This window comes from Corvus kubaryi, unplaced genomic scaffold (genome assembly GCF_017639235.1).
Source record: "Corvus kubaryi isolate FWS band 111438036 unplaced genomic scaffold, C.kubaryi_AGA036_p1.0 66, whole genome shotgun sequence".
NCBI lineage: Eukaryota > Metazoa > Chordata > Aves > Passeriformes > Corvidae > Corvus > Corvus kubaryi.
The window spans coordinates 22,939,530-22,959,478 of NW_024582054.1; the positions used below are offsets into that span (position 1 = coordinate 22,939,530).

At 39.6% G+C, this 19,949-nt stretch overlaps 1 long non-coding RNA gene across 1 annotated transcript in view; it reads left to right on the plus strand.

The window, feature by feature from the left end:
* The window catches only part of LOC121673960, a 163,938-nt gene that overhangs the window by 70,289 nt on the left and 73,700 nt on the right, over positions 1–19,949 (plus strand). Inside the window, exon 3 of the long non-coding RNA XR_006019375.1 lies at positions 13,473–13,566. This is a non-coding gene — a long non-coding RNA (uncharacterized LOC121673960). The remainder of the gene's footprint in view (positions 1–13,472; positions 13,567–19,949) is intronic.

The following is a 19,949-nucleotide window of genomic DNA, read 5'->3' on the forward strand; positions in this document are numbered from 1 at the left end:
TGCATCAAAATGCTTGGCATTTAATTTTTTTTCTTTCTTCGGGAATTTAGCCAGTGAAATATAGCTGCCAGTGTCTCAGGCCTGCGTGTGTTCTTCTGCAATATGCTCTCGATCAATCAGATTTGCATAACTAAACTGTCGGCAAGCCCGCTCGGCTGCCCAGGTGCAGGGCCATTTGCATATAGAACAGTGAGGAGGTCCCAAGAGTCACTTCAGACTCCAGTGACTGCTGAGCCCGCAGTCCACACCGCACTGGAAATGAAATTGGAATGACAAAAAAATGGTTGTGCTAGTCTGCAAGGGTGAAATATGCACTTGTGTTTCAAAGGTTATGTAGAGATCACAAGACAGCATTCAGGCACGAGAATATGCACAAGCCTCCAGGAAAGTAAATGCTGTTGTATGCGTTTTGTTTCCTTTCCCCCAGCCACAATGATACATATTTATTTATTTTTATATATATGTGAGTAGATATATATGTATGCACAAAAATGTTTATTTTTTCCTTTAAAGTTGTGTACCACATTTCACACATTCTGCAGTGCTTAAGTATGGAGGAGGCAAAGAGAGCGGGTGTGTTTTAGCTGTATAGTTCATTCCAATTAAATCTCCTGGGGGACAAAACATAAATAAGAGACCTTTCCCTTGAGTTTATTCCTCTCTGGAATGTGCATCCACTTTTCAACATGTTTGCCCAGAAGTCTATCTCCTGCTTCCTGGACTATTTATTATTCAATTAGAAGAGCTAAATGGTGAATAATTACCACAGTATCGATACAGCTGGATATAGAATAAGAAAAAAAAAATGGATTACAATAGTGATTACTGAAAGCTCTTTATCTGAGGCTTGCCATAGGTACAGTTATTCCCATTTTACATGCAGGAAATGGAAATGGAGTGCTGAAGAGATTTTCCTCTAGGAAGACAGTGATCTGTTTGCACTCTGAAAGGAACAGATTTAGTGGCACTGTGAGAGATCTGGTATGAGATTCTCTGTTCTAGCCATTAAGAAAGGTGGCCTCCTCTTCCCTTTAACACATCTCAGCAAGCATTGAAGGCAAAGGATACTCTTCTTAGCTGTAATCTCAGATGCTCTTTTACCAAGGCAGTTTTGGGGTGCAGCAGTGCAGTGTGGAGCTGGAGCCAGCTGCACCTCCTCCTCGCAGCAGAACACATCCCAGCCCTGCCAAGGAAGAAACACTGCAGATTTGGCCCCTGCTGTAACTCACTGTTTTGGTGGGGGAGGGCAGGAGACAAGGTGTCCCTCCTGGTTTGAATGTCAGTTGTTGTCAAGTTGGCATCCTGAGCTGTTTCCATGACAACAGCTTTTTGTGCTGGGGGACGAGGTCATGCACCTGTGATCTCCATGAAAAGGACAATGAGAGAATGTACATTATTTAAAGCTTTTATCTTCCAGTACATGTTTGAGTATAACCTTGAAATTGGGTGAATAAAGGGCAAAGTATATTTCTATGCATAGGAGTGAGGCAAACTAAATTGTTTAGAAAGAGGTGTGAGGAAGATTGGGGGCATTTTACAGCACAGACACTTCTCTAACTTTTCATGGATGGGTCCAGCTGTCTCATCAACTTTCCATCCTGTACATCAGCAAAAGTTCCCTGGAGTGAAAGGAGTCCATCATTCTTGTGAGACTGAAAAGAAGGGTGAACAATAGGCTTTCACTTGGTATTTTCCTAAAAGGCTTGGATTAAGTTAGCCATTATGATTCTGCTTTGGTTGCCCACCACAGCTCCTGTTGTGTGAAGCTCTCGTTGAACACTGAATGAAAAAATAATTGTTGACCCAAAGAGCTTCCAGTCAGAGTGATTATGTGTTACTCTGCCCTTCATTTGTTAAGAATGCCTAAATACTCCCAAAGCTTCACTTAAGGCTTCAGTTAGATGAGGCCTGCTGGAAATAAATATAAGTTGTATTTTACAAGAAAAAGCTTTACAAAAAAAAACTCCTTACATTTTCCAAAATGAAAAGGAAATTCTACAAGACAAAAATTAAAAGAGGTAGTTGGGTTTTTTAGTAAGAGCTTCTTATTCTGTCACTGTTCTTGGTGTTGTTAACTTCAATCAAAATGGGTTTGGCTGGCTACAATTTTCTTCCTTTCAGAAATCCTGGAGAACATTGTTGAAGTATTTTCTCTCATGAGGAAAGAAATGTATGGATAGCTTATTGTGAATGAAAAAGAAACCAGAAAGGTAATTCTCTAAAATAATACTTAAATAATGAAATCAAATGAACTAACCCAAAATGAGGAAAAAATGAAAACCTCAGCTAACTCAAATAGAAACAGGGATTATAATATTACCAGTCATAAAATATGTTTGTATTTTTGTATGTGTGTATATTCTATATAGGTAAATCAACATGTTGATATTTTTGCTTCAAATATTTGCATTTTTTTGTCTGTGAGAGTCATCTCCTGCAAACATATTGAAAGAAAGCCTATAGACCATCCCAAAAAAGCAATGAGAGGTGGTGCAATGAGAACAATTCAACAATTTTTTCTTTTACTATTAAGTCATAAACTTCAGAGATGATTTGGATTAGAATTTTCACAGCTCATATATATCAAGCATTTCTTTAAAATCAAAGCATTCAGGGTGGCTTTCAAATTTCTGCTGTTATAGAGATGAAAGGGACTGCACCAAGGGAGTAAAAATAAAACATCACAGAATGAGAAGAATCATTAGGACAGTAGATAGTCTGAGGAATGGCTACAATTGTTAGAAAAGGCCATTAAGGTTAGGTGGTAGAAGCAGGGATGACTGCAGCCCAGATCTATCTTTCCTTCCTTTGTGCTCTTGGAGGGCAAGTGATCCCTTCACTGCTATCCCAATGGATGACAGACATTTCCGGCCATTACTTCTTCTTGTATGGAGTGCCTTTTGCCCAATATGGAACTGCTAGAATCCATGGGATGTCAGGAGCAGGTTTGTGAGGCTGACATGAGAAACGTATGCATACAGATGCACAGAACATCACACTGATCCCCAGTCACCACATCTATGAGGTGTGTCCTAGAGGACAAACCAACCTCTGCCAGGCTAAAAAAAGGACAGGCTAAAGTAGAGGTCTCACTGCTTGCACCAGCACAGTGATGATGCCAGGCTTTGGTAGTTACATATTTAAACTCTCCTCTCCTCTCTTGATATGCAAGAGGAGACACTCAGTGGCTCCCTCCCTCCCTGCTTGGTGTAAGTCAGCTGCTGTGCTTTGTGCCACTGGGCTTGGGGATAGCTGAGCAGGGAAAACCATGTGGAGTCACTGTTACTGGTGATGTATGGGGGAGAAAGAGATCACTGTCACAGTATATCTGCTATTTTCAATTTAATTAGTAGTCAGAACTTCATTTGTCAACTTAATCATTGCAGGCAGACACCGCAGAGGTGGGAAGTAGGGGAAAAAAATCAAGAAAACAAAAGAAGGCCCATTTGTGGCTCTGTGCATATTTTATTTGTTTCCTAGCTCAGTTTATTTCAATATTTCATATATGCCAAAGCTTAGATTAAAAAAAAAGATGAATGTATGTAGTCTTGTCGTAAGCATTGGTTGCAGAGGAACTGGTTTTGTCAAGTTCTTTCAGTAAAATTGTGCTGTAGCCTGCAAAACTACTCAGCTTCTCCATGTTTCCAGTTTCTTTGTGTGTTAAGTAGATAAATGTTTGTTCTTGTTTCAGCTGAGAGAAACAGTAGATTTTGTCATTTGTATGCTGCTAGCTGTGGCCAAACTGAAGGAAATTTTGCACAAAATAAGGAGAGACTCTGTCTGGTTCATACAAGTCAGTAACTGTACTTCCCTACCTTTGGGTTAAGCCAAATTTTGAAAGAAAGAAAAAAGTGGGGAGGTTTTATCCCTTGGCTGGAATCTTCCATGATCAGGAGTGATGTGGCAAAGCTTTAATGGGCAAAACTTTAAATAGTGTTTTCCTAACTCACTCGGGTGTTATGAGCCATTTTAAATCCATTTAGGTACAGCTTGCAATAGGAAAATCCCATAAAATGGGTCAAGTTTCTGTTTTCATGCCTCAGTTATCCACTCTTGCCTGATGAAAGGCTGGAATCAGAACACAGGGCCTGGAGCAGACATTCCTCAGGTAAAACAGTGGACAGCAAGCACAGACAGGAGAGCTTGTTGGGTGTGCTGTGGCAGTGGGCTGAGGACTCTGTGTGTGTGTGAATATCAATTCTCAGTGACAGCAGTGGCACAAAGGATCAGCTCAGGCTGAATCACTGCCCCTCCATTCCTGTCAGCTGCTGCTGCCTAGCCATGGAAAGGAGAAAACATGTCCACCCATCCCATTCATGCCTCCCCCAGCTGCCCTGCTGTGCCCCAAAGTGAAGGGACCTCTGCCCTTCAGGCCCCGTCCCTCGCACCAGTGGCAAGGCACGAGGTGCTGGCACTGCTCTCACAGTTAAAACTTTCCTCTGGTCTTCGAAGGAGTTAAGGACTTAGCCTGGCCTTGTCTCCTGCAGTGTGACTGTGAGGACACTCCTGCTGCAGCGTAAAGTTAGTCCTCAGTCCTGTTGTCTTATAACAATAATAGCTTAAGCTACCAGAAGTCTATTATCATACTTTTCTCTATGATCATACTTTTCAAAGTGGATTAATAATAGTATGCTATTACTTTGAGGAAAACTTCAATGGCACATGGCAGTTCTTTACAGGAAGGCAGGGATTTTGTACTTGATGGATCTTAGCTTTCAGCTTGGGTTCATGGCTGCTGGTGGCACAGGGACTCTTCATGCTGGCTCACAGTGTGAAACTCCTGCTCCAGACCCCACTGCCTGTAGCCTCTAGTTCTGCTTGCAGTGAACCCAGGCCAGGCTGCCATAATTTGCTGGCCTCTGGGCCATCCCTGACTTGCATGGTGTATCATCTGTTGCAGTTCTTCACACTTCTGCCCAGCACTATCTTTAGCAGGGAAAAGAGGAATACATTAATTTGAGAAAATAGTGGAGTGTGTTGGGACAAAGGTCAGTGGGAGCCACTGGATTCTGGGAGGGAGTTCTGAGGTAACATGTCCTCTAACACACAAAGAAGAGCAGGAGGATTGAAATGTAGTTAGGGCTGCAGCTAGCCCATGGATCAAGTCCCTCGGGGAAAATGGTCCTGTGCAAAATCACATCAGAGCTGCTGAGTAATGGAAAGTCCTTGAGGAGAAAGAGAGATGGAGCCTTACGCCCTCCACCACCAAAATCCTGTTCTTGTAATCTACCACAATGCTATTACATCTTTGGTACATTTTTGCTGTCATGGATATGGGTGTTTGGGAGTCTGTCTCTGGATGGTGTTGCCCCTCATCTCATGTGGTGGTAGTAAATGATGGTGGTATCAGATTGATGCTGGGAAGTCTCAGTAGACCCTATGGAATATGTAACCTGAGTAGATTGCACAAACTCAAAGGCTGGGGAGGGAGTGGTGATTGTCATGAAATGATGTGACCAAAATCATCAGAAGGGTGGTGGCAGAGCTGGGACTGGAGCTCTTTTTCTGTACTCTGCTGCCTCGGTGAGAAAACTTTGCTGTAAGATCCCTACTGTGGCTGCAACTCTTCCAGACAGCTTGTAGTCTCCCTTGTCATCATCTGCTGAACTCTAGCCCCAAAGGACAAGATTTATCATGTGTTTATGTGAATTAGCTCTGTGAAAACACAATGGTCCGTGTGTTAATTCAGGTCTTACAAAACATGTGCTGATGATCTCTGGACTGTTCTTTTTTCCCCCATAAATACATAGCTCGTAACTTTTTATTTTTGCTAGGTATTTTTTGGAACGGAACATTTATTTTGTGAATATGTGTTGAAAAAGGATATAAGAGGGCATGCAACCATTGTCAGAGCACATTCCTAAAGAGTGTATGTGTGTGTATGGCCTTCTAACCAGATGGGTTGGAAGATCAAACTGCCTGGCTCCTGCTATGGTGTGATGATTCATGAGTCACACCAGCTCCCTCTGTGCCTCACCTCTTTCTTCCCTTTGTCCACCTCAAATATGGCTCTCCAGCAGTGTTTTCTTTATAGCATTGTGTGGCCTGGATCACAGTTTCATGCCGAAGTGCACTTGTAGTATAAATTATACGTAAACTGTTGCATAAGTATTATATTTAATTTTTAACATTGTCTCTTATGCAGAATTCATGGAGCTTTTAGGTGATATTGTCCTGGTTTCTTAATTCAGCTTTACTGTCATTTGTGAAGCTTCTATGACACTTCTTTGTTTTGAATGTTTCTGATGTGCCTGAAGTATTTTGGTACATGTATTTAAGTACAATAGGAATAATTAACAAAAATAGAATACTGATCCTGACAATGGCACTCTCACTCCCTTTCTCCTTCAGTCAGTTTTCTAGTCATTTTTGTAAGAATGTTCTGCTTTTATGTCTAAACCAAACCTGCTATCACAGAAAAGTGTTGGTCAGAACTAATGAAAATGAGTTACTTAAATGAAATGTCACTTAAATGAAATGTTACTTAAATGAAAATGAATTACTTAATAATTTGCCACTATGAATTCTTTGTATCTCGAAGGAACCCTTCATTAGGAGAGCTCACAGCTTTTGAAAGAGAATGAATTTGTATGTTATTGCAACAGCCTGTTGAATTAAGTGGTTATGATGCCCATTTTACTGATGAGCAAACTGAGGGACAGAGAGAAGTAACCTGCCTCGGGCTATGTAGTAAATAAGGATTTGAACATGTCTGACTTCTGGCTTCATCCACTTACAGTATTTTCTGGTTTTTCTACAGTATTTTCTTTTTTTCTTTTGTGTGCGTGCATCTTATGTACTTAACATTTTTTTTTTTCACAAGTCCTTTTTCTTGTTAGTACTGTCTAAGGTTCACTTTATATATATATATCTATATGTATGTATGTAAAGATCCACATTCTATTTGCTGGAGCTACAATGGGAATGTAGGGATTTAGCCCAAGCTGTTGTTTGGACTAAATTTGCTTGTTAGTTAGATGTTGTGGCTCTAGGAAAAGGTGACTGTTTACTTGGCTTGTTCCAGTAATCTAATTGGAAAAGTGGAATTACCACTTAGAAGGCGTGCAAGAATGATGGGGAGAGAGGATCTTTACCTCATGAAGCTAAAACGAACTGAAGTTATATGCTGGAAAGTGCTGCCGTTGCTGCTGTGGAGAGAAGCTTTATTTGAAATTACAAAATGAAAATTACCGATCAATGCAGCCAGAATGGAATGATTGATACCTCAATTGCACTTCTAGAAAATGTAACATAGCATAAAGATACACTATTTACCTTCTTTTCAATTCCAAGTTTTTGCACATTATAATAACATATATAAGTGCACAAACGGGCATTTCCAGACAGTGCAGTTGGGAGCAGAGATGAAAAGAGCTGCAGTATGTATCAAACTTCAGGCAGAGCTCAGCTGCAGTAATACTTACTTGTGCGAAAATGGTGAAAAGAGTGGTCTCTCATGGCTGAAGTTGTGTTTTCCTTGACTGTATGAGGCTATGGAACTAAGGGTCAGGAAACAACCGCATCTAATGTTGTGTTCATGGACTCTGCTACCTGTGCAACGACAAGGTATGGGATCACTGCTCAGAGTAGTGTAGGACGCATCAACAGCTTTTCTATCCCTACAGCACTTCCTGGGAAATACCTAAAAGTTCACAAGTTCACAGCTTAGTTCTTTCACCATTAAGAACCTTAGTTCGTCTGCCCTTTCATCTCTGGGTATGTTTGTGCAATCATCAGAAGTGTAATTCCTACAATATATATTTTCTAACAGTGACCTAAGGAAAAGAATTTGTGCTCCTGCTTTTTTGATGCGTGTTTTGATGGATAAAGTACAGAGTTTACATGATAAAGTGCTTTGTCTCATTTTGCTTAATGCATGAAATAAGAATGTTTTAGTATTTAAACACAGGATATAAATAAATCACCATTCTAAAGCTTGGGCCAGATCGCCATCCTTGTATTGTGTTCCTGCTTATTATTTGTGCTTTCCAGCTATAGCTAAGCTGCTGAACACATGCTTAAGAAATGGGGAATACTTATTTGCTTACAAATATCCACCACATAACTGCACAAAACTTAAAGAATCTATATAAGAGTCAAAAATTTATTTTGGCTTTTGGAGAAGCCTTGTTTGTACAATGTCTACACCTCTGACCGGCTGTGACTTCAAGGAAAGAAGCGTCCTGAGAGAATGTGCAAAAATGTTATTTGAGAAACTGCCTGTTCATTTTTTTCAATTGCTGAAGGTTTCTATATATAGACAGGCTAATATATTTATATAAATATTGTGATTTTCAGGAATGTTTAGCTCATTGTATTCCTGTAGTCAAAAGAAAAGGTCAAGTCCTATGTGTGCTTATGTAAGACCAATAGCACAATTCAGTTTTCTGTTATGGACTTCTGTCATAGGTTAGCAAGCATAGTCCCGGAAGGGACGTCCTTGCTAAGGGGTGCTTACAGTTTCCTCTGGGAACTGATAGAACCTATCAGCTGGCCAGTTTGAATATGGACAATTCTCTAAGCCACTTAAAGTTGTGATCACCTCTGTGATCCACATTTAAGAATAGGCAAACTCCCCCTCCAAGCTCTCTCTCGTTTCCGGCGCTGGGACAAGTGGCTGCAGGCCCCGTGTGGGGGCCAGCGGGCTCGGCCAGGCCCTGCCTGGGCCAGGCCGGGCCGGGCCACGGCCATCCTGAAGCCATGGACCTGTTCCAGCTGTGGAACCCCCCCCACTGCCTTGCCGTGGGCAGCCGGAGCGGCTCGGCTCTCCCCCCTCTCCACTGCGATAAGAAAAATACAACATTCCAGCTGCAAAGCTGCAAGGCCGAGGTGAGATTAACCCTTTTTATTGCTGTGAAGAGCTGAAAACCTGAGGGAAGAGAGAGAGGAGATGCTTAAAGCTGAAAGTCTGTTGTGAAGCTATGATATATCAGAGTATCCTGTTCTAATTTCATGAAGATATGGGGGGTGGAGTGTTCAACTCGTGAGCAAAAGCACCTGCGCTGAGATAGGCAGATGCTGACGCAGCTGTAATTTCATGAGAAGTTTGGACAGGGAGAGATGAACCAGATGAAGACTTTTGCTCCAAACGGGAAAGGAGAAAACCTCAGTCCGTAGAGATGAACCAGATGAGGACTTTTGCTCCAAATGGGAAAGGAGAAAACCTCAGTTCCTAGAGATGCTCCCAGAGATAGTCCTAACGATGAAGATGATGAAGACCCTTTGCTCCCAGGGAAGGAGAAGGGCCTCTGTTTTTGTTTCTGAACGGCTCAACCTTAAAATTGTACCCCAGAAAACTTCAAGAGTGGACCCTCGAAAGCAGTTGCGGGAAAAGCTGCAAGTCGGGGGAAAGGACTCACACGCAGGCAGAGAGACTCCTCTTCCTAAATGGACTGAACAATATTTGGAAGTGGGTGGCTGTCTCGTTGTGATAATGTTTTCATAGCATGAGCAAGAAGAGACTTCTCTTTCTAAATGGACTGAACAAGGTTATTATGGAAGTGGTAAACAGACTGAACATCTTAAGGGTTGTCTTTTCACATTGTCAGTGGGAGAAGGGAGGAAGGTGGGGGGAGGAGGAGAATTCTGAAGGTGGTATAATTTTTTTTCCTTCTTCTTTTAGGTCTGTTAATAAACTTCTTTATATTCTTTCAAGTTTGGTGCCTGTTTTGCATTTCTCCTAACTCTTATCTCACAGCAGATAAACAGTAATGAGTATTTTGGACCAAACCACTACAACTTCTAACAAATTTTCACTGCTGCAGTGTAATACAGAGTTTGGCCTCTTAATATCATTATGCCCTATTCATTGCCCTTCCCAGAAACTCTAATTTTCTATGACATCATAAGTGGTTGCTATGGATATGATTGCTGTGACACAAACATGATTAGTGATTAGGACATCAGACGAAAAAAACGCTGTGTAAGGATGAGGAGCTGAGGTCTGTTTTCATGCAAATGTCCCTAGTATAAAGTGGAGGACAAGGAATGCAGAAAATAGAATAAATAACTAGAATTGCCTCTAAATGAAATGTTTTACCAAGTTTTCCCTGAAGCGTCAGCAGCTCTTTAAACATGCTGGTGATGGCCCATCACAAAGCCAGATGTTACCATTTATCAAGTAAAGTAAAGAGCTCCTCCTGCTTCCACAAATATGAACTGAATATGAAATCAAATGGGAAACTGCTGCACTAACACTGGAGAAAATATAAGGTAACTTTTAAGCTATCGAAAGGCTTGAGAATAAAAGAAGTGTTTGAAAGGAAGGAGGAAGTGTCAGCAGCATTACTTGATTCGTCTTTCAAAGGCAAAACTGCAGTAATGTATATAGACTTAAATCACTTGATGGGTGTCCTAGGGTTACGATTGCCTTCTCCCCTCTCTCTGTCACCTTCTCTTCCTCTTCCATATACACATCACATGCTTCTTAGGGAAAAAACCTAGGAAGCAAGCCTTTAGCGAGCTTCCTAAAACCCAGACTAGTAAGTGGGGACTCAGGACACAGAGGTAGCAGATGTAAACACTTTCCTGCAAGCATACTTTCTCATCCATATCAGTCTTAAACCTGGTAAGAAAAGAGCCACCAACCACATCAATCCTCATATTTTGTGAAATGACGTAAAGCATTCAAATTCTGCTCAGCCCCAACACTGGCTTATATAGTCAGGAAACACCAGTAGTACAAGTATTCTTTTCTCATGGTGTTTTACCTAGAAATGTATCATTTCCACTCAGGTGAGGACCTGGTAATGAAAGAGGTAGTAACTGCTGTAATGGTGGACTGATGTAACTCACTTACTTTAGGATTAAATGTAGAATCATTTAAAGGCCCCAGATCTTCAAAAAAGCATTCACAAAATGACAGATTAGTTTATGTAGCTGTAACAGTCCTCCAAAATACCTCCAAATTGGTTTGGAGGGAGAGATGTTGGAAGACTTAGAAAGTTGGGTAAAACAATTATACTTTCACAAACGTAAGTGCTTTTACAGGTCTGACAGTTAAGTAGAAAACTTAAAAGTACATATTAAGGGTAATTGTTTGGCTAACTTAATTAGGTTAACTCCAATTAGACTATTTAGAAGAAGGGCAGCTGGGAACTGTAGTGCACTAGGAGACATTAGCAAGAGAGAGGTGATGAGATTGTTGGGTGAATGGATTTTTTTTTTTTTTAATTTATTGAATTTTGAGAAGTTAGTTGGGATGGCATATAAGAAAAATTATAAATGTCAGAAAACCAGTACTGCTTCGAAACTCATGATTTTTAACACTGTATTGGATTATATTTTAAGTTTACAGGCTCTTTTTTTTTCAAAGCAATTTGTAGTTTTCCTTTACATACAAAGCCTGAGAGATCAGGGTCTGGAAAGCTGTACTGTGAAAAATGTTATCTCACTGGAAATTATTGTTTCTGTGCTTTGTGTGTTTCAGTGTTCACTCTGGTGCATAGTGATGAAGTGTATTATATTCTGGGATGAATAAAGGAGGGTTTTGTTGCACAGTGTTAGCTGTGGTGGCTACAGTGATACATTTGCATTTCTGGCTGTGCTGTGGCAGTAGCTGCCTCCTTTCAACATTTGGCTTAATACCCTAACATGGACTATAGGGGTCATTTTTGTAACTGCACAGTACAGCTGGTTTGTGCTGGGTTAGGTGTGCTAGTGGATATACTGCTGAAGTGGGTGAAATGAGTTCCCAGTTTACCCCTGCTACACAAGGATATAACCACTGTGAGGTGTAGATAGGAGCCATTGTGTCCCAGTGCTGCCACTAGCAGTACTTTCTCCTCCGGGAAAAGGACTGATGTCCACCCCATCCGCACCAGCTCCAAGAGGTCCCATACACAATTTCTGTCTCTCACAGCTTCCCCTCACTCTGGTGCCTGTTGTACAATTTGAGACCAATATGTTTCAGGAGGGTGGTTGTGGAAGTGGGGGAGGGGGTCGCTGAATTATGGTTGCTGTGGGAACCATAACTTTGAATTTCTTGACATCTGTCCAATGACAATCTCAACATTAACGTTGCATTAACATAGTTTTTTTGCATTTAATTAAAAAAGATGATGGCCTGGAATCTGTTAAGGAATTTAAAGCCAACATTTAAACTGTTTGCTGGGAGCAGATATGTCAGAGCCTCTGCTCTGGAAACGCTCACGAAACAGTCTGACAATGTACAATAGCCACAGAGACGAGAAATGAAAACAAAATGTTTGTAACACCATTGCTTGTCTCCTTCTGGTGGCTTTGCCTATCTTTTTTGTCTGAAGGGAACTGCTCTGACTGAGTTTAAAATAACTTGGAAATGAAATAATTGTTTCCAGTTCCTCTGTATACCATCCCCACTGCTGACCGCTGACTCCTTTGTGTGTGCAGGCTGAGTTTTCTGGGGGCTTGCTTCTCCAGCCCACGCTGCCATCCTGCAGCTTCTTAAGAGATTATGGCAGAAGCTCTTGCATGTACCAAGGTAGAGGCACAGGACGGTAGTAAATGGCTGCAGCATTCATCCTGATTTCTGGACTCTTAAAAAAGTGTCTGGGTTTCCCACGTTAAATTCCAGTGTGCTCACTAATTGGTTTTGATTTTGAGGGTTATGCAAAAGAAAGTGTTTACAACTCATGGATGTCTCACCTTGAAAGGTTTGGGGACACTAAGCTTTAGAACTCTCTTTTGTAACCTCATGTTATTTCAATAAGTTCAGCTATCAGACAAATAGACATATGGACTGTGCTAAAGTTAGGTGCTGTAGATAGGAGAAAGATGTTCATATGGCACCCGTGTTATTTAGCCTTCTCTCATAACAGAATACCATACTGTTAAAAATTGTCTATTTTTATGTAATTCTTCCACTTATATTGAGATAAAAAAATTATTAGTCTAAGGTTGGCTCACATCATCAGAGCTTCTAAATGTTGGCAACTTCCCTACAGTCTGTTGCAGGCAATAACTGCCAGGGAAGTTGCTTGAACACAAGCAGAAAATAGGTCTTCCTGCTGAGCCACCAGCCCAGCAATGTAAGAAAGAATTTAATACCATGGCCTTAAGAAAGTTTCCGTGTTCTTCACAGACATTCGTGCCTTCAGTAAGGTGATGGAGGGAGAATATAAAATCCCAGAGTTACTGCAAGCCTTGAAAAAGTTGTGAAAGAAGACTTGGCAGTTAGTAGCTTTATGTAAAAGATTTTTGCATATAAATTGCATACGCATATGACATTTTAGCTCCAACTTTACATGTGTTTTGGAGGTTGGATGCAATCTTGTCCCTGCCTGTCTGTTTGCTTTTGCCATCGCTGCATCAATATTAATCCCGTTGGTTTTTCCCTCTGGCTTTTTTCTTAATTTCCCTCTCTTCCAGTTTTGATTTAAAAACTCGTTGGTTCCTTTTATCCTAGGAAAAAAACCTAGGCATCTCTTTTCTGTTTTTTTAATGAATTATTGTATATAAAGTATGTATATTTCTTTTTTTGTCTTTTGTACTAGACACTCTTGTATTCATCTGGTGACAAGAAATGGCTAGAGAGCTGATAAAATGAAGAGATATTCCTTTACTGGAGACATTTTCCCTTCTTTAAAGGTAAAGAAACATTCCTTAAGTATTATTGCTATTCTGTCTCCCTCTGCCCGCCTTCTTTCCCCCTCCCTTCATTATCATCAGAGAATCACAGGCTTTGCCTTACCAACTGTCTGCACACTGTATTTAAGAAATATCACCATTCTGAGCTCAGATTTGGATGGACTTTAAAATTACTCATAAACTAAGTCCCTTTTTTGTTTGGAAATTGTCAGTGAACAGTCTAGTCTCCCTCTATTTTTGTCTCTTTATTAATAACCTCCTGGTGGCTGTATTTCGTTTTTGGAGTCTCAAACAGAATCTGGCTTATCTTTGTAAGCCCTGCTTGTAAGATGCCATGACATGGAACAGCTGCCCCTCATTGCCTGCATGACTGAGGTGGTTGTGGGCAGACACCTCCAAACAATCTATAGTTCTTCAGCTTCATGAAACATAACCAGAGCTATGAAATTTTCACACTCACCTCAAGTAGAAATTGCAGGTTTCCACAGTATTAGCTGATGAAATAAGCAATCCCTCCTTCCCTTCAGTTCTAGCTGCAGTGACTAATTTCAGTTCAGTCACTTTGACTTACCTTGTTCCTACTGTGGGAGGCTCAAGGCACTCTATGATACGGTACATGAACTACATCTGCAGTGGAAGAGAGTTTTTATGCCAGAAGTCTATCAACAAATGATTTGCAGAACTGCACTTCATTCTATCTAATAATTTTTGATTACTTGAAATTGATTGAATTTTTTGTTTTGTTGGATTTTTTTCCCACATTACTGATTTGTTGTGTTTTAATGAAATAAAATTTGGAGAATGTTTGAGAGCAAGGCATTATCTTTAAAGTCTCATACTTTCGAACACACACAAAAAAATTCTCTAAATGTTTTTAAGTCAAAAAATCTGATTTCTCACAGTCATTCTCATTAATTTCCTGCGGTGGACACATGACGTAATTAATACCTTGCACCCTTGGTCCAAAATAAATGTAATTGACAACTCAGTGGTTCCACTTAGCACAGCATTTAATTTGATTCCTAAGCATATAAAAGTTGCTTCCAGTTGAATTAGAGAACATAGCTGAACAGGGGCTGCAATGGTGCATCAAAAGCTATGACATCCCTGTTCAAATCATTTATAAACAGCAGAAGAATTTTAAGAACTGAATTACTACCTGAACTTCAAAAGAGACCATGTATTTCTATTAATACAAAGAACAATTGCAAGCTGTTAGCTGTTAAGTTATTTGAAATTGAAATTCATCAAAAAGGTGGTGGAGGAGGAATATATCTGCACTCTAATGTGGATAAAGGATCTTCTGTGAGGTAAAATTACTTCTGAAATAAGAGAAGTTTAAATAAACTCTCAAGAAGACATGCAACTTTATCTTCAGAGTGCCTTTCTCCCAGCCTCAGCTCAAACTCTCAGCTTTTTCCAACCAGATCCTAAACCCAACTTTAGATAAAAATTTCTGTTTCTACAGCCTGGGTTTGTTCTTGACCAAGAATTTTCTGAAACTCTTCAGCCACTAAAAAAAATACTAATTTTTGTACACCATCTTGATGATTTTTTTAAAATTGAAAAATCCAACTGCATTAGAAATACACAGTACATGGTTTTCCTTAACATAGGAGTTATTTTGTGGAAAGAGGAGGATGCCATATATGGGGGCTCTGTTACTCATCACCACAGAACTCCAGCCTGACTCTTTTTGCAGGTCTCATCTCCTTGCTGTGAAACACAGGGCTGATATTTTCCTCTGTAAATAGATATGCTCACAATACATTACAGTATTACAGCAGAACTTTCTAACATCACCTTTTTACCTCTTTTTAGCAGGTTCAAAATACAAATAAGGGCCAATGCTCTGAATTGGAATTTCTTGTGCAGTTTTGCTTTCATGGAGTTGCAGCAAGCAACAGATAAATTTGCTTTGTGTGTGAATGCCAGAAGCAGTGCTGGTATTTCAGAGTAACTGATGTCCCTGGGACCCAGGCAGTGATGTTGGGCTTAAAGGACAAATTGCTACATGCAATTTGGCAACCTATTTAAGGGGTAAAATAAGCAAGTTTTAGCATGATTATACATAAGCTCTGTTTTACTAATTGCTATTTGACTAAAATCTGTTTTTTTCAAAGCCCCTGGAGCCGTTATGCACAGCAAAGGAAAGTAATCATGAAAGAAAGCTTGATATTCTACATATGAGCAGCAGATTGTGTAAATCCAGCCTTCCGATTCTGATATTAGTTAAACATGCTCCTAATATTGCCACACATTGATTCAGGATAAAATATAGCAAAATGAGGCAGTTTGAAAAAGTCCCTCCTGTTCTATGTGGAGACATACTGGATTTAGCAATAGTGGCATGATTAGGATATCTTGAAACCAAATTAATTCAATTTATTTTACAGACCATTTCTCTTTACTTTCAAGTCCTGAAAGCTCAAAGGTTTATTCACTCTCTAATTCTCTGTAGGATCAGCCTGGGATGGGGGAAAAGATTCTATTATATAAAGGAGGTTCAAGTGAATGGGTCTTCTTTCAGAAGGAGGGGAGAATAAAAAGACACAAACAAAGCAACTAAAATTCAGATCAGCTTTTTCTCATTCATTTAGATATCTTCCAGATTGGCAGCTCTGGATGCAGGGTGAGATGAGAGTTTTGTGTCATTAAACTATGGTCACTTAGACTGTAGAAGAAAATCATCAAAATTTATTTCATATTTGACACAGAACAAGTATCAAGCCAAAATCTTTTATTTCACAATACTAAATCTGAAGTTACATGTGAAAGGGAAAAGGAAATAGAGAAAGAAGCTTAAAAAAATAAAAAGAGGAAGCGGGGGGGGGGGAAGGCAGTACTGAAACTGCAGTCTTAGCCTTCTAAACCCTTTTGCTTCTCTGATTGATACTTTTCAATTATACCTTCCCATTTCACTGACATTTGAAATGCTATTTTTTTTCTAGTGATAACTTCAAATGCTTAAGTTCCAACAGCACCAGTAACCCTGTTTAGCTGTAGTAGTAAATTGGTTCCTTGTACAACATAATGGCAGTGACAGCCTTTTGCTAGGGAAATGAGTTCTCCAATGGGACATGCCTATGATAAGACGTCCGGTTTTGAAATTGTATTTCTCTGTATCAGAATTAAATCTGGACTTTATATTTCTTTGCTGCCACTGCTCTGTAGCTGGTCCCTATACAGTACGACCAAAGACTGACAAGTAATGCTTACACAGGAACCCTTTCACTTAAATTGGATTTGTCCTTTTATGTTTCCTCCTATTATTAGCTATTAAAATCTCTCAAACCCTTTTTTAAACAGTGATAGGGTTTGGCAAACCTGAAACTCACTGACTTGGAGGAGGAAAAAAAAGTGTTCTACTATTAAGAGCAGTCATTTCCTTCCCTGGGTAAAATTAACTCGCATTTAGTAAAATACAGTATTGATTCCCTGCGTTATATGGTAAGATATACAGAGTATCTTCATTGTGTGAAGAAAGGTCAGGATTCAAATCTATTATATTGGCACAGCTAAAGGCCTTTTAAAAAGGATACCAAAGAAAACACAAATCAGTGCCACTCCTGGGTACCTTTAGAAAATCCAAGCCTGCTTTCTTCTGGCTGTCATATTGTATTTCTTAGAGTCTTTAATGGTTAAAACAAAAGTAATGTGCCTCCTGTGCCGCTTGATTTGCATTGGTACCTGACAGTACCATAAGTGTGTGCACTTAGTGTGTTATTACTATGTGCTGTAATGGAACAGCACAATGGAGGTCACTAGGAGATCATCAGTATATATAATTTCATTTTAACCTTAGGTTTACATTATCACTTAAATAACAAAATAATAATCAGTCTGTGGGAAAGGGTAATTCTTTTTCCATTTCTTGCAGTAAAAAATTAACTCAATGTGATCCCTATATTGGTCTCAATACTGATAACAATTCCATCCCATTTTTCTTCAAAGAAACACTCCTGGCAAAATTAGGAGAGAAACTGCTTGGAACTTCAAAGCTGTTCAAAAAGAAAACAGTTTAGATTTCAACAATGGCCTCTGACTTATTTCTGATTTCATTTCAGCATGGGATGTATTCACTTTAGAAAATACAGACAAGAATGCTTTTTGACACATATCTTGAAAAGGCTATTGGACTTGTACATATATGGATTATCTATATAGCATTTATGTCTGATTTGAGAGGGCTGCAATTTTTTGCCTTCAGTTGCCATCAAGGATCAATAACTGTGGTCAAGATGATACTTTTCCTTGATGTGGTAGAGATTCCATTGCACCTACTCAATGATTACATTTTATTTCATTGAATGGTTAAATTTACTGTGTAAAAAGGATTTGGACCTTTAATTGCTAATCTTTTTACTTTTTAAAAACATTGACCAGAATATAACTTTTACAGCCTCTGTCTGTGTTTTCTACATACTATTAATAGTCAGAAATGTTGAATACAGAAGGGCAAGTTAAATCCTGTCATTGAAACAGCAAACAGCTTTAGTCAAATGTATTGGCACAGAATTAAAAATGCATCAAGCATGTATTTGTCTTCTCAATGGGAAGCCCTTATTAATAGTTTGAAGAGTAGAAAGCTTAGCCTTATGCAACAAGTGCTGTAGTAGGTTGTTGGTTTTTTTTTTTAAATATATTTTAATGTGTGAAATTGCAGGATGCCAAGGTTGCCATTAAAGCTCCTCTCTCATTCCAGTAATTTTCCCACTTAGATTCATTCTTTCCTTTCACAAAAAAGCACTTCATAGTGGTCACAGCAGAAATGCAGTGATACTGAGCAGAGTGCAAGGTTAATTACTACTCCACTGTCAAAATATTGGACATAACTACAAGGACATGAGTCGGCTCACTTCTCTGAGAAATCTCTCCCTTTCTCTCTTGTGAGCAGGGATTTTCTAAAGAAGTGTTATGTGTTTTATTCAGAATTTTAGTAGAAATTATTTATAGACAGGCTATTTTAGAAGAACCCACTTTTTTTTTTGATTCTGACCCCAGCACAGAACAGTAGCATGAACCCATAAAACAAGACTGTATTCTCTATAGACCTGTGGACATAATTCGTACCTCAGGGATCCCTTTGAAAATAAATCAGGTGAATTGTCTGTGTTCAAATCTTTGTTTTGGCTTCTGACTCTAGAAATTTACAAGCAAGTGTTTTTCTTCAGTGCTGTTACTCTTCCCTACTCAGCCAAGATGTGGGAGGTTTGACTAACTTGGAATATGGCTCCTTTGTATTTAGGACTAAACCACATCTAATTAAATTTTAAAATGAAATTAAGGGAAATCACCAAATCTATGTGTGACCTGGCAGGTGCCTCAGTCTCTGTTTACTGGCTGTGGGCTGCTGGGTTGGAGTTCCCTGAAGCCCTTACTGGAAACCTACAAAACAAAAGAAAGCTGATTTTGCTATCTCATTCACAAATCTGATCAAACTGCTGTAATAAAGAGTGTGGATGAATCTTTCCTTGGCTTACAATTTCTAGCAAGTACTCAAGAATGCTTCTTCTGTGTGTGATGACAGAGCAGCCAAAGGCAAAATCTGACCAGCATTGCTCTGGACCTCAGTCTCCTCTTGTGATCCAGCCCACTGATGCCCCTCAGCAGGGTTAAATAACTATCTTGCTAGGAGGTCAAGATTAGTCCACTCCTATATTTCACCAAGATCTTCTTGCATTGTCATTTCTCCTTTTTGACAGCCAGCTGCTGTCACTTGATCCTATTATAGTAGTCCTTTTGCTGATGCTTTCTGGACAAGCGTGCTCTTTTCTCTAGCTGTTAAATCCAACCCAGCCCACTTCCACCACTTGACATAATGGGTGTGAAGATTTTCCCATAACAAGCCCAGACCTAGGAAGCAGTTTCTTGTATTAACATCCTTCACCAAACCTCTTAGCTTCAGGCATGGTGTATCTGATCAGGCAATACAAAAATTTTGTATGGGCTATGAGGTCTTCAAAGGCTGCTTTGTGTGTTTGTTGAAAAGGAAAGATGTGACCCACTAAGGTGTGTCCAGAGTTTATTTTATGCAGTTGGAATGGGAAATGGCCTGAATAAATAGAGATGAAGCTGAAGAGAAAACTGAAAGAGTAAGTGTGGGAAATGTCTTGTGCTTTGCTTTGCTTTCACAAAACACACATGGTGCTACTACTGTTTTAAAATTATTTTTTAAAATGTGCTTATGACATTATAGTGAGTGAGAACAAATCACTCTAGATTAACAATGCACATAAAAATAATTAACAAGCTGACCACATGCCTGCTAACAATCTCAATCAAATTTGCAAACTGCCATTAAAACAAACACAAAAGAACCCCATAAAACCCCCTTAAACTCCTAAATCCACTATAACTCATGATCTTATACACACATAATG